At 34.2% G+C, this 16,145-nt stretch overlaps 1 long non-coding RNA gene across 1 annotated transcript in view; it reads left to right on the plus strand.

Annotated features, from left to right (window-relative positions):
• Window positions 1–7,161: 7,161 nt before the first annotated feature.
• LOC140620006 (uncharacterized) overlaps window positions 7,162–16,145 on the plus strand; it is a 52,407-nt gene continuing 43,423 nt past the window's right edge. Inside the window, exon 1 of the long non-coding RNA XR_012019762.1 lies at window positions 7,162–7,600. This is a non-coding gene — a long non-coding RNA (uncharacterized lncRNA). The remainder of the gene's footprint in view (window positions 7,601–16,145) is intronic.

The following is a 16,145-nucleotide window of genomic DNA, read 5'->3' on the forward strand; positions in this document are numbered from 1 at the left end:
ACAGATGGATGGATAACATCATAATGATAGGGCTAAGCCTAGCTTTTACAAAATGGGAAACTGAAAGATCCCATGATGCCTGTCCACCTCATCCTTCAACCTCCTACAACCTACATAAAATAGGCTGGGATCAAGCTAAGCATTGAGGGATATAAAGAAAATTACTTTGTTCTCTGAGTTCTGTTCCCTCATCTACAAAACCTGAAAAAAAAATACCTGCCTCATATGGATATTCAAAGAATTAATAAAATAAAGGCATGAAAATATCCTAGTGTTATGCTTGCACATGGAGAGGTGGCCAGCTTTCACTCACCTCTCTCACCTCAAAACAGAGCCCTTATTTAGAAAGAGAAAGAACAAAGCTTGCTATCTATTCAGAGCAAGTCTCTGGTACTTCTCAGAAAATGAATTTGGTGAGTGTGATTTTTTTTAAACTTACTGGATAACAATACAAATTTATAAAAGATAAGAAAAGCTCTGCACCACCAGGGGCAATTTAATACTCAATTTCAAAGACAACGTGAGTTTGGAACTTTGAAGACGAGAAACTGGTGATACATAATTTAATCTAGTTCTCAAGTGCTTACATTTTAATTTGAATTGTTTAAACACCACTCATGAGACTACAGGGACTTTAAACCATATCACAAATCACAGAATGAAGCACTTTATTTTTCAGGCAAGTTTATTAAAGGTAGGCAGTTGAATGACAAGGAACTAGAGTAATCATGAAAACATTTTTTCGTGATGAAGATGGATGGTGGTTCGCTTGCCTAAATAATACAGTTAGATAGGCAGTTTATATTTTTTAGGAAGATATCATATCTGGCATGTTCCTCCCTCTTCAGATAAACCAGTTTCTGATTTAGAGAGAGCTTTGAAAGTTATCTTATGGTGTGTTTGGAGGTTAAAAACAGAAGTTTAGATTTATCATAAGAAATGTCTAAGATAACTGTTTAGTAAAATAATTTATTAAAGGAGAAAACAAACATGTAATCATCAATTTGGTCTCCAGGTAGAAGTATCTCAGAGAGAAGCTAATTTGATTAATTCAAATTAAGTGTGAAGCCATTTATGTAAAAAGACACAGATACATGTGACAAAACACTTAAATTTTACATGCACATAGATATATAAATGCTAAGGAAATAGAGATTATGAAAGAAATATATCAGAGCCTGATAGCTTTGGAAGACACTGGCACTTGGTGTTGGGAAGGGAGGAGGACTATAGGGAAATAATGGCTGGACTCCATTGCGATGAGGTAAGGGTTTATATCTGAAAGCCAGGAATCAGTAAGGTTGCTTTTCCTGACTTCTAGGTATAAAATAAACAAACCAAAAAAATTTCAAATATCCTAACAAAGAAGTTAAGAAGCCTTCAGTTTATAAGTCAAAATTATATACAAAGCTGGAAAAAGCAGAGTCAGTATTGTACTATGAACCTACCTTACCTATTTAGTAAGAATGAGATTGTTTATATTGCAAAATATAAATAGTCTAATAAGCTAACAGTTTTTGATGAAGAAGAGTATCGGTAGAGTAGAATTTGCAAAATAGTGATGGATTTGTAACAAAGTTTGTTTTTCTAATCTGTAGTAATATAAGAACAATATAGGCAGTCTAGTGAGTTCTTCATAAATTTATTTCCTTAAAGGGCTGTTCTTCTATTTTCATTATAAAAGCTTTTTATAAAATGGATGGTGATAGAAGATGATCTATTTTTTCCCCTAATTGTCTTGCTTGATGAAATAGAAATTGAGCAAACTTTTATTAGTACTTTTATTAGCTGTCTGTGAACTAAGAATTGTTCCTGGTAGATTGATGTTTTATCATTATGCGAAGTCTCTCTTCACCTCTGGCAACGACACTACCCTAACCATCCACCCTGCTTGCATAGGATAGCTATATTAGTTTAGTGTTAGCTTACTATGTCTTTTCCCATTCTTTTCCTTTCAACTTTCCTGTATTCTTAATTTTAAGGTGTCTCTCTAGTAACAGCATATATTTGGATTTTTCTAAATCACTATGGCAGTACCTCTTTTCATTGGAATATTAATTATATTTACATTGGGTATTTTACTGAAATATTTGTGTTGAAATCTACATCATCCTGCTTGGTTTCTACTTTTCTATCTTCTTTGGTTCTCTTTTTTTCCTCTTCTGTGCTTCTTATAGAAAAATATCAAGAATTTTTGTTCCAATGTTCTCCTGTATTAGATATTGGTTATACTTTTTGTTTTTCCCACTTAAACTGTTACCATAGAGATCAGAACTTTCATCCTTGACTTATTAAAGATTAATATAAATTAGTACTTTTACGCATCCCAGATAATGAAAGATCTATTTTAAATCCATTTACCCTTTTGTGCTATTGTTTTCATGTAATTTATTTTACCTGTATGCCTTGGTTTGGCATCTCTTCCCCTCCCCCACACAGATCCTAGGACAAGAATCAGCATTCAGCGCTTATTCAGAAATTGATCCCAGAAGGAAAGTGATCAACTGGGGAAGGGAGAAAACTCAACCAAATATATCTTAATGATCAGGTCACAGTTCGGAAGCCTAATGTGTTCAGGGCTATACTACTACTTCAACCACTTATTACATTCTCAATTTCAATTAGTGTATTTTTCAGTACCAAAATGTGTATTTGATTTTTTTTTTATTAATCCGATTTCCTGACAAAATTCAGATGACAAGATGAAGAATTTTACCAGAACACTATAGCTTATTAAACCGTTATACTCCAGCCTATTTCGATTCCTGGTATTGGGACTATGTGTTGATCTGTTTTTGGTGTTCGTTCTTTCCTTTTTAATTTCATTTACGTGGTCCTGACATTGTGCGGCACTCTGGATTATGCTATCTTCCTCCACAGAAGATTTGCTTTTCTTCTGAGAATCAGAATAAATTCTGATCTCCTTCCCTCGGTCAAGGTTTTTGATCTATGTCAGGGCTGCTGTAGATCTCTGCTTGGATTCCTGAGGCATAGCCTTTCACAAGGATTGACTGGAATCCTGGGGTACTTTCTGTCCTAATGGGCCTTGAATCTCAAATTTTCTTTCCTCCTCCTCTGATTACTGAAACCATTGAAAACTCTGCTTAAATGTCAAACCGAAGGTTTCTGCCTGTCTTTTCGGTACTCACTTGATGTAGTTTAGGAATCAGAAAGTGCCAGGAGGCAGGGCTCTCTTTAAAGCATTTCTCTTTTCACCAAAAGCTTGGCCCCTTAAAACCTTGTTGCATAAAATTGTTTTCTTACTCATAAAAAAGCTATTTCCTTTTTTGCGTTTATCCAGTTTTTATTTATTTGTTTTTGATGGGATCATTGGTTTAAAGTGAGCTATTCTCTCACAGCCAGAAGCCAAGATTATTGTGTTAAGGTGGAAATTCTAATTTATTGTATGGTCTTAGTGAATAACCCTAGCAATAAATGTTGAGAGTCTCTGGAGATTTTTGTTTCCCCATAATTAGTAATGCCCTAAGTGCAGATGCCATATTTTTTATGAAGGTGGAAATAATAAGGATGAAAAGATGTATAGGCCTCGGCAACTTATGAGTGTAAAATCCACTCTTTTTTACCTCCCCCCCAAATTACTACAGTGCCCCAGGTGGTGATCTCTTTTAATGAATTAATTAATAACTTAATTATTTCAATGAAAGCTAAAGTTTTAAAACATATATTAATTTTTTGTTCCTCTGTTCTCAAAGCTGTTCTAAGCAGTAAGAGCTATAAATGTGGAAGGTGACAGTGAACAAAAAATAGATATATGATAAATAGTCCCTATTAACAGTGCTTTTATAGCTAAGTTGGTCAGAAAAGACTAACAAGTATAAGAAATCAGTGAACAAATAAATGGGAATTATATCACATTGATAATAAGTGAAAAGGAATAATAATGTAAAAAAGATTCACAGGGACACTATCTAATGAGGTGTTAGAGCCATTATTTGGTAAAGTTATTTGCAACCAAAATTTCTACTAAGATTAGTTAGTCTCATATATTTTATGATATCCTCAGAGGAAAATAGCGAATGTATGCAACATGTTTATTCTTATAATCCATCATAATTACCATTATAAGTCCTAGAATGAGAAACTGTACATGCATGTCCACACATAGAATATTCTAGTCAATGAAAAAGCTCTAGTAACAAATTCTCTTTTTAAGAGGTTACCATTCTCAAGCAAAGAACAGATTAGGAGCACTTACTAACAGTATTATTTAATTTTTATGCAAATACAATGTGAAGTGAGTTTATTCCTGATACTTTTCACAAAGAAACTGGACAATTTCTTGTGGTGATATTCTCTTTTGTTGTTTTGGCCAAAGATATCACAGGACTCAATTATCTTAAGTCATTTTTAAGATTACACACTTTCATTTTCATCTTTATTTATGATTTTTACTCCAAAAAAAACCACAATAATAATAATACATCAATGATATGCTTTTTAAAAAAAATCACAGTAAGAACATGAGATTTAAATAGTAGATACTTTGTAAAAAGTACCAGGTATTTCTATGATATAGCCATCATTTTAATATAAAAATCTCAGTTTATCCTGAAGCATAACTAGGTAGAAAAGCATTATAAATATCAGTTATACATGAAGGCATTGACAGCATTATGCTAAGAGCTATAGCAAAAAAAGTGAAATGGAATCTATTCATATGTGAATATATGTATATATAAACATACACCTATTACATAAAATACCACCGTGCTTTAAGAACCATAATAAAATGAATGGAGTACTGCTTTAAAGTCTAGTTAATGCAAGTAACAACCAGTTATAAGACCTAATGGAGAAAAATAAAACTTTAATAGTAGCAACATAATAGCTAACGTACTTAAGACGAACTTACTAGTAATGGACCATCTATAAGAAGAAAACCTTAAAATACTGAAAGACACAAAAGAAGATTTTCATTTAAACAAGTGGAAAGTTCTGCCATATTTTTGAAAAGAAAAAACCAACAACATAATGAAGTCGAATCTCCCAGTATCAATCTTATCAATTGGTTGGCCAAATATACACAAAAATTCTAGAAAAAAAAAACATAATAAATTGGACTGCTTTGTAATTTATTAAACCACATTATAAAGCTAACTATATGAAAACAGAGTGGTATGTGCCTATAACTAGATAAAACAGAATAGAAAATCCATCTAAGTCCATTAGTCATTTTTTTCATCTGATTAAGAAAGCACTTTAAGTTAAGTAATAAAAAATATGAGTTACTAAGTAAATTAAACTGAGTCAATAGTAAGTCATTCTGAAAAAAAGTACATAAATTTGGATTCTTGCCTCACACAATAAATTCCAGGTGGATCAAAGAATTATAAATTAAAAATTAAGCATAAATTATTATTAGTGGGAAAAAACTCAAGCACACAGAATTATGTTATAATCTCAGAATGGTGAAGGCCTCTTAACCATTACACACAATTCTAGAAGGCTTGTAATAACATATTGGTAAATGTAACTAAATGAGATATAGTATTCCTGGCTGAAGAAAAAGCAAACAAAATCATAAGAAAATTGACAAATGGGGAAAAAATTTGCAACTTACATTACAAATTATAAGTTTTCCTAATGTGGAAACATTTCTACCAATTAATAAAATATTCTAAAACAGTTAAAAATTTGCAAAGCACATGAAAAATCAGATTACAGAAAATGAAATATAAATATTTGACTCCTAAACATGAAAAGACACTCAATCTCATTTATAGTTAGGAAAATACAAAATTATAATTTTGCACGATATGGTTTTCACTTATACATATCGGCAAATATTAAACAGTTTGATAACACAGAGGCACTTGCATACTTCTTACTAGAAGTATAAATTGGTACAACTATATGGAAGGCAATTTAGCACTAGTTAGGACAAGTTTCAAAAATGAGGCTTATCCTTTGCCCTTATTCATATTCTGCTATTGGGAATTTATTCTACATATGTATCCACACATGTTTAAAATAACGATGCTTAATTACTCATTGAATTACCTTTTGATATTGCAAAAATACTGAAATAAACTTGTTTTTGTCACTAAAGGAGTGGTTAAGATTATTGTCACATTTTTTTAATTCTTTAAAAAAAAAGATTTTATTTATTCATGAGAGACAGAGAGAGAGGGGCAGAGACACAGGCAGAGAGAAAAGTAGGCTCCATGCAGGGAGCCCAATGTGGACTCGATCCCCAGACTTTAGGATCACACTCGGGGCCAAAGGCAGGCACTAAACTGCTGAGCCACCCAAGCATCCCATCTAAGATACATTTTTAAAAGAATAAAGAAGATGAGAGTTCTGTTATCGGAAAACTACCTGTTTGGTGCTGAATTATGATCCTTCAAAATTCATATGTTGAAGTTCTAAACTCCAGTACCTCAGAATGTGACTGTATTAGGAGATAAGGCCTTTAAACGGGTTATTAAAGTAAAATGAAGTCATATGGGGGCCCTAATCCAATAAGGCTGCTATCCTTATAAGAAGAAAATAGGGCATAGACAAACCACACAGACCTAGGGGAAACCATGTGAGGATACGGTGAGAAGAGAAGCCCCTGCAAACCAAGAGAGGATTCAGAAGAAATCAAATCTGCCAACATTCTGATCTTAGACTTCTTCCTTCTAAAACTGTTGTTTACATGTCTGTTGCTTAAACTACGCTGCTTGTGGTGTTTTATTATGGCAACATGAGCAGACTAATACACTACCATTTGTGTAAAAACAGTCTATATGTATGTATACATGTATTTACTTGTATAGAAAATATCTTGAAGGGTAGACAAGCTGGTTTCAGTGTCTTCTGTGAGAAAACTAACTGTGCTGTCAATGAAAAGGTGTGGGAGAGATTTCTGGAAAGAGGAAAGGAACCCAAAGAAAAGTTTGAGTAGTAACACCTCTCCATTTAATTAGCATGTTACTTGGAGGAAAATCATTTAGCCATACAGTGCCTCCATGAGACATCTGTATAATAGGGTGTGATATGACCACTAACTGATCTCCTAGCTCTACAAATGAGCACATAATTAATGTTATATCATTTGAGAAGTTTTTACCCAAATTAGGAAAAAGTGATGACTGAGGAAAAATAAATATGTGAACAGTTAGTATCTAACCAAAGGATTAGTAGTAGTATGTATCATGAAAGACTGAAGTTCAGAAGAAACTGAGGATGAAAACATGGGTTAGTTCCAACTTGAGCAAGGAAAAATACTGAGAAATAATCCCATTGATTATGGGCAGATGGTATAAAGTTAGCAAAAGAGAGAAAGGAAATAGGAATCCCCTATTTTATTTCTGTCCTCCCTGTCAAAAAGAATGATCTTCAGCCTGCAAAGAGTGGAAAATATATTGGGTACGGGGAAATTGAAACTGAAAGATAAGTGAACAGATTGTAAGAGAGTATCCAGCTTCTCAAAATGAATCCACTTTTCTGGACCCAGATGAACTGTTCCAAGGTACTGAGAGAACTTGTCGGAGAGAGCCCTTGGCTACCATCAATAATCATTAAGGAGATAGTAGAGAAGAATAAATGTTATCCTGGTTTTAAAAAGTTTCAGAATGTGCCTTCAACAAACCACGTAAGTGTCTTCTTTCTCCTCTTATTCTTTATTTCTAAAACTTTTTATGTGGTTATAGAATGAAGGCAAGTCTCTGGAGCAAATGGTTAATTATTTCAGATACAAGCTTGTAGAAAGAAATTCATAATCCCTAGAAACCAGACTAGGTACACACAAAGAATAAATAAATCATGGCGGACCGACTGCTTTTTTTGTCCTTGCAAATTATTTTTCTCATATCTCTATCATGGCCCATGTGATGTTGTGAAGTATTTGCTTACATACGTGTGTCCCTAAATATACTGTGAGTTCTTCAGGATATGGATGATGTTCTATTTTAGGTTCTGAGCTTTTAACATCCTAGTAATTTTTTTGGAGGCTTAGGAGCAATATCAGCTGTAAGCAGAGTACTTGTGGGTTTCATCAAGGCATTTGACAAAATTTCTAACATCTGTGATGTGTGGTCACAGTGAAGAAAATCTCTACAAATAATATTCATTGCCTGTTGAATTGCATTATGCAAGGATTGCTGGTGAATGGATATTAACTAGGGGGAGGTCTCTGTTTACTCACTTTGAACCCTTATCTTCAGTTCAGCTTTGTTTGGAATCAAAGAAGTCATAGATACACTCAGAAAATTTATGAATCATATATACGTTATTGAGTATGGTACTGTGCCAGGCTTGTATCAAGGATAAAACAGTGGGGAGGGGCAGGGAGTGCTTAGTCCTTGCCATTGGAGAATTTGTAGCATGAGAGAAGGAACAGATAAATATATTTAAGTACAAGATTGGCAGAGGAAACTGCAAAGTTTTTCTATAGAATGAGTTTAATGTTGGCAATCTGGCTGAAGGTGGTGCCTACAAGGCTTGTCTGGAAGCTGTATTTGCACAGTAAGGATTGATTTTACTTAACTATATATTTACTTGAGGATGTTTTGGGTGAGGACTATTCTGGAAGATTATGAAAATGTGGGTTGAGGATGAAGCTTCTAGACAGTTCTATGACAGAGAAAGTACAGAGAGCTATGGGGTTACATAGTAGTAGAATCTCACTCAATCCATATCCGAGAGGCATATGACTTAATTTAGTGGAAACATTGTTCTGCCTGCATCATGAAAATAAGTAAGAGGAATTAGTGGAGAAAAAGACAAATGTTGCAGATAGAAAGAGTAATACCCACCAAGTTATAGAGACAGGATCACTACATCTTAGAATATCTAGAAATGTGGTATGATTAGAATGCAGACTGAAATTGAGGGAGTATAACATGATGAGCCAGGATTAATAGCCTTGTTTGCAAAGCTACAGTCTGTATTTATCCTTAGAATGATGGAAGCAAATGTAGGTTTTTAACCCTAGAGTATAACATACTCACTGTGTTTTCAGAAAGGTTCTTTGGGCTGAAAAACAGATTGGAGATGCTGCAAATGGAATCAGGGAGCCCACTTAAAAAGATGTTACAGGAGCAGGAGGTATTGGTGGCTTTCCTGGGGAAGTGGAGGAGTAGAGGAATCATGACCTTACCAGACATGGTAGCATTGATGGAAATGTGGAATCTATTGCCTGGGTTGCATGGAGTCAAGAGGAAGAGTCATATTAAATTGCAATGTTTCCAGCTTGGGCCTCTATGACATTCACTAAGTCAGGACACAGGATGAAAAGTATGCTTGGAATTTAAAGGGTAGATGAAGATTTGTTGTGGTAAATGGTGAGCAGAAGAGACACTACAATAAAGATACTGATGTGTTCTCTCTTTACCTTGGGAAAATACAATAAATAAAAACTTATTGGTACTGAAAAAAAAATACTGATGTGTTTATTGCAGCATTATTTTCAATGGCCAAGATATGGAAGTAACCTTAGTACCCATCTATTGATGAATAGATTAAAAATATGATACACACATACACACACAATGGACTATTACTTAGCCTTAAAAAAGAATGAGATCTTGCCATTTGTGACAACAAAGATGGACCTGGAGTGTATTATACTAAATGAAGTAAGTCAGACAGAGAAAGACAAATACTATGTGGTTTCACTCATATGTGGAATTTAAGAAACAAAACAAATGAAAACAAAGAAAAAAGAGACAAACAATAAAACAGACTCTTGAAGACAGAACAAACTGGTGGTTGCCAGAGGAGAGGTAGAGGAGGGGATGAAAGAAACAGATGAAGAAGATTAAGAGGACACTTATGTCGAGCACCAAGAAATGTATAAAATTGTTGCATTACTATATTGTACACCTGAAACTAATATAACACTAGATGTTAACTATACTTGAATAAAAAAAGATAATTATATGATAATCAACAGCATATAGATCAGATTATTATTATTATTATTATTTATTATTATTATTATTATTATTATTATTAATTTGTCCTCCTTGGCTTTAAGAACTTAATGAATGCTGTGGTGCAAAACAAACATATGCAGAGCAATGTTTATGACCTCCCCTAAAGCCCTTCTTTGGATTCTAGATTAAGAACCTTTGTTAGGGATCCCTGGGTGGTTTAGCAGTTTAGTGCCTGGCTTCAGCCCAGGGCGTGATCCTGGAGTCCCCGGATCGAGTCCCACATCAGGCTCCCTGCATGGAGCCTGCTTCTCCCTCTGCCTGTGTCCCTGCCTCTCTCTCTCTCTCTCTCTCTCTCTGTCTCATGAATAAACAAAATCTTTAAAAAAAAAAGAACACTTGTTAAAGGAATGAATAGGATCCCCTAGAAGGTATGTATATGTTGAAATGGAACAAGTATTATCATGGGACCCTGAGGAATAATCGGCAGAGAATAATAAACTTACAAGATGACTAAGGAAGAGAAGTCAGAGAGTAAAGAGTAAAATCAGGAATGTGTGTCATGGAAACCAACTGAAAATATTTTAAGTATGAGGAACTTGCTAGCTGTTGTAAAAGATAGATTTGCCAATACATAGAACAAATGTGGGTATATAAATATTTCAAGCAATGAAGAGTGATACAACAAATCCAATAAGAAGAAATGTAAGTATTATTAAATAGAAAATCTTAGACTTGGGTCCAAAATGCCAGCTGAAAGATGATAGAAAAGCAACATTTTTATTTAACTGAAATTCATGAAAAGCTTTAGGACTGGTACTATCAATAGAATAATCATTGTTTACAGTAATGTAGGTAGATTGGGAAGAATAAGTAATTGTCCCATTCTTAATACTAAGTAGCATTAAATAGTTTAAGATCTTCCTTTGTAAAACCTAGATCAGTTAGAAATATTGGTGTCTTTAAAACTATGATTCATCAATTCAGGTAAGAATCCTAGTAATTACTTGTGCCTAGAAATGGCTGCTCCTGAAATCAGCATGTTCGTCAACATTGTGGAAGGAGTTTAAGCAGAAGTTAGATGATCAACGTCTGCAATATTAAGGAGACTAATCAGACAGTAATTAGAGGTTGGGGCTGGATGACCTTTAAGTTTTATTCTAATTCTACTATTTTAAGATTTGAAGATTTCTACTAAGCTTTTAAAATATAAGCCTAAGTAAATCTAAAGAAAACTATGTGTTCTCCCAGTCATTTTATTACTATATACATTATATCATTATAATACATTTTATCATTGTAGACTCTAGGTTTAGTCTTTTCTGGACTGTAGTGATTTTATATCCCCAACAAACTTTACATAAGAAGTTATGTTGTGAGCCTTCAAGTTTTAAATTTTCTTTAAAGGTTAATCATTTGGATGTTATAAAATAAAAAAGTAATTGCTAAAGCCGTTGTTCATTATGCAAAAAAAAAAAAATAAGTAGTGAGTATATCAGGTTGTCCCCAGAACATACAGGTCACAGAGAGGTGCTTATAATTAAAGTAATATTTAAAAACAAACAAACAACTGTCCACTTCCAGAATTATATGATACCAGTGATTTTCATCAAACTCTTAATACTTTAACTTGATTGTTGCTTTGAAAAACTTAATGAAAATGGAGACACAATTTTCTAATAAAGAAAAAGGAAAGTTTCTATAAAAGCTGAGGCAAACAATTTATTGAACGGTAATAATGCCAAGAACTTTTTTTCCCTTCTTTTCAGACAGTATTATAACACCACTGAGAAAAGTGGTTGGAAAATAAAAATAAATAAGCGTTTAATCAAAAGACAGAATTTGTACAAGGCTATCTGTATTTTATGTGTGATGTTATTCATACATATTTGTAGAAAGCATGTTCCCATCCTGTCTCTTCCCCCCAGTTGCTGGAGAAAGAAAGGCTGTACCTGCATTGGAACTTGCCTCAGAATGTCTACCCACAAGATCCTATTCCAGCCAGCTTCTAGTGCCTTATGATTTTGCCAAGAAATAAGGGAAAAAAGATTCCTAAGATGGCTCTTTCAGTGCAGCAAAGAGAAGGAGAGGCTGTATGTTTTCTATGGCCCTATGTAATTCAGATCCAAGATGACTCATACCTCTTAAGTGAGAATAAGCTTAAAAAATTAGCCCATTTTCCTCTCCTTCAGGCTTAGTGTCCCCATCAGCCAAACCAAGCAAAGAGTTCACTTTGAAAGAAATGTCGCAGCAGACAGCAAAGCTTGACAACAAAGGACTCGTTTGTGAAGAGATTATCACCAAGGCAGCTTGTGGTTATGATTTTGGGCAAAATAGATTCATAGGAGTCATAGTTCTTTTAAACACATTTTTGTACTTGGACATATGAAAATTGGTATCAGTCTCATGCCAAAGAAAGTATATGCAGAAGATCTTCAAATAAACTCATCGATGTGCAAGTAATTAAATATAAATATCATAAACTGTAATTAATATCATTATCACTAAAAAATGATGTTTTATATATACAAAGGCATGTGTTACATGAAGCATGCAGACAGTGGTCTATAATACCATTCTAACTAAAAGGAATAGGTTCTGCAGATCAATGGGTAATCCCAAGACTGGGCATAAAACACCTTTTGATTTCAGAAAGTAAAGAAGTGCTTAAAAAATGATAAGGGTATATGACAAAGACATGAGTCAGGTAGAAGAGGCTCCCACTGCCCAAATACAGGAAAATTTGAGCACCAAAATAATCAAGAACAGTAAAGAATGCTAAACCATTGGAAAAAAGAAGAAACTATTAGTTCATACCAGTAACAAAAAGATTATTGATGAGTAGATAATAGATGAATAAATTAATGATAGATCAGATAGATGATAGATAGGTAGATAGATAGTAGATAGCAGACAAATAATGGTAAGAGAGTCAAAAAACTAAATGTAGAAGGAGAAAACTTAAAAAATCATGATTTTGTATCCATCATAGTAAAAATTGGATCAAGCAGGATGATCAATGTCAGAGGAAATTTATATGAAAAGCGGGATATTTACATAGTCATAAGGAATCTCCCCACAGATTGTTGATTGATAATAATATGGTGCAGGGATTGGACAACATATTGGCTGAATGATCAAAATTAACATCACCACTGAGAGGCAGATGGACATTGTGTGCCTCCAGATGTGATAACGCTGAGACAGGCACAACATCACTTACACATCATTCTAGCCATGATCCTAAGAAAACATTGACAAAATCAAAATAAGAAATGGTTTATTTAAAAATAAAACAAGTTTATTTTTCAAAAATGTTAATGTTGAAGGAAAAAAGAGACACAGTGGAAATATTCCAGATTAAAGGAAACTGAAGAAACATAACTGATCCTAAAGAGGACTGTGTAAGAAGGGAACAACATATTATTAAGCATACTTTTGGGTCAACTGGCAAAATTGGAATACAAACAGTAGATTATACAGAGGTATCCTATCAAATTCATCCTTCTACTGTGGTTAGGTAACAGAATCTCTGTGTTCTTAGGAAATATCCATTGAAGTCTTTAAAAGTAAGGTATAAACAGCTTATTTTCAATTAATTCAGAAAATAAAACACACATGATGAAGCAAAAGGGGTAAGTTAATCATATTTTGGGTACATGTTGAATCTGAGTAAAAGGTACTTTGGGAGTTCTTTATACTGTTGATATTTTTGCATTTTTGTACTGCACTTATTTTTTACAAATTTTCTAGAAGTATAAATTTATTTTTAAATTAAAGGTTATTTTTTTTAAAGTTCATGCTAGATCTTTGAAGATAAAGTTGGTACAATATGTAGTCCTGTCATCCTGGAATCCAAATCCTAATTGGGGTGGAGGATCCAACGCATGTATGAAAAACTAATCCTAAGGATCGTACATGACAAAGAATTTCCATAAAATACTTTTCTTTTTGCCTTTTTGAGTGCAAACTCCTTTTGATGCTGTAAGCTTTCAAAATAAAATCGATATCATCACTTTGATGGTATTTTAGTGTCTTTCCATTAAATGGTTTTAGAGTTAATTTGATTGACCCTGATGTTAAAGTACACTAAAAAAAAAAAAATATCAAACTCAAAGAAATGCCTCACTTCGATGATAGTCTCAGGTATTCACAATGTAGTGTTGTATTTTTTTAGAATTGAGAGCATAAATGTGGAAAATCCCAAAACTATTCCTCACCAAAGCTAAATGTGGAAAGTGGAGGATGGGAACCAGCAGACATCAGCCCATGTATTGATTAGGTTGCAAAGACCAAATTTTAACTTACTCAGCAGCCATACTTTATTTTGAAGACTTTCATGTTATTATGGTGGTCATGCACATGTGCATGACCACCATAATGAATTCAGGGGCATAAATGATGTGTGATAACAAAATACAAACATCCACCAACACAGAATTGTGAAAGACGAGTGACTTCAAAGCAGTCAGTAGTCCTATGGAACAACGCTGAAAAAAAGAAAAGATATGCAGCAAACTCCTCTGCATGGAGTCTTTTACCACCTAGCTCTTTTTTTTCTCCACTACTACTGGGGTCACCATTCAGGATGACTTCCACATCAGGACAACCCACCTGATAATACAGCCTTTGGGTCCCTTGATGTTTTCATGCCTCATGATTAATTCCACAGGCCAGCTCTATAATCACTCTCAAACTACTTTCAACTTCTGTGCCCCTTTCTTCTTCCCAAATGCTGCTGGAGAGAAATACACAACTCTGCTGCCTGGTTTCATTTCAATTTGTAACTACAGAGCTCAAGTGAGTCCTGAGTACTTGTCTGCAGTCAAGTACTCTCCCATCTGCCAGATGCCTCTTTCTTGATACCTTCTCTCTCTTTGTATGCTCATCATCCTTTCTCCCATACTTACTTCTTTTTTTAACTGAGAAAATGTAGGTTATTAGAAGAGATCTGAGTAATATCAAATTGGCCATTGTTTCTGTATCTGCCTTCCTTCAAGGGGTATGGTGGTCCTCCCTTCTCTAATGTAACCCCTCCACTTACACACAGGACCCTAATCTACACAAGGACTCTGTTCATGCCATTATCCCTCTCTCCCCTTTGGCAATAAATTTATTGTCTCCACCACCAGTTAATCATCCCCATCCTGCATCTGTCTTTCATCTCCATTCACTTCTGCATAAGTCATTTTCTATTTAATCACTTTCAGCCCTAGAATTCCATATTTATATTTGACAGAAAACATCTGACACTCTCTTTGTATTTCTAATAGACATGTCTCATGTCAAAATAGGTATTTTGATCTTAACCCTCTCCCAATTGCTTCCTCTTCTCCCCATTATTTTATCTCCCAGTAAAGGGTACCATCGTTTCATGCCATTGCAAAGTATAAAAGCCTAGAAGCCTGGATTGTTTCTTTACTGCCCCCAATCTAGCCAGTCTGGCCACTTTTAACTAATTTCTACAGTTACTACCATAATCTAAGCGACTGTCATGTCTTGATGGATATACTTAAGGATGATCACAACTATCATCACCAAAACCATGTTGATGCCTATTTCAGGCAATAGATTAATTTTGAATGATAGAAATATAGTAGGGTAGGAAAAATTCACCCACTTTGTAGTAAGTAGTGGCGATCTTAAGTTATAAACATGGTTCCTTACCTTAGGACTTACAAAGTAATCACAAAAATATTAATATTCACTGGTAGTTTCTACTATTCATCATACATAATTGACACTGTGCTTAAAGCTTAAAATAAATTATCACATTTGTTCTTTACAATCCTCTTTTAAAGTAGGGAGTTTGATCCCCAATTTAAAGCTAATGAATAAAGGCTCATAAAGAATAACTATAGCTAAGGATCCCCTAGCTGGTAAACACTACAACAAGCCATGTTCATGCTTATCATCACATCAGAGAACCTCTTGATCTCACACTTTCACCTTTTAGCACAGAAAGTTTCATAGCAATATAAGAGACTAATAGAAATGCAGCATAACTTGTAGAGACTTTGAGGGGAGAGAGAGAGAGTCTAGCCTGAAGCTCAGAGCATCAATATCTGGTCAGTGAGAAGACTTCGTGGAGGAAGTGTTAGAGCTCAGCTTTGAAAGAAATAACAGCATGACAAAGAACTAGGCCCCAAAATGGAACTCAAATACACACTTATGATAGTGTGAGCAAACCGGCAGCTCATGTAGTAGCAAGGTTAGATCAAGAAAGGTGATGAAGCAAAATCTTCCTGACCTTGAAGACAAGTG

The sequence above is a fragment of the Canis lupus genome, chromosome 28 (genome assembly GCF_048164855.1).
Source record: "Canis lupus baileyi chromosome 28, mCanLup2.hap1, whole genome shotgun sequence".
NCBI lineage: Eukaryota > Metazoa > Chordata > Mammalia > Carnivora > Canidae > Canis > Canis lupus.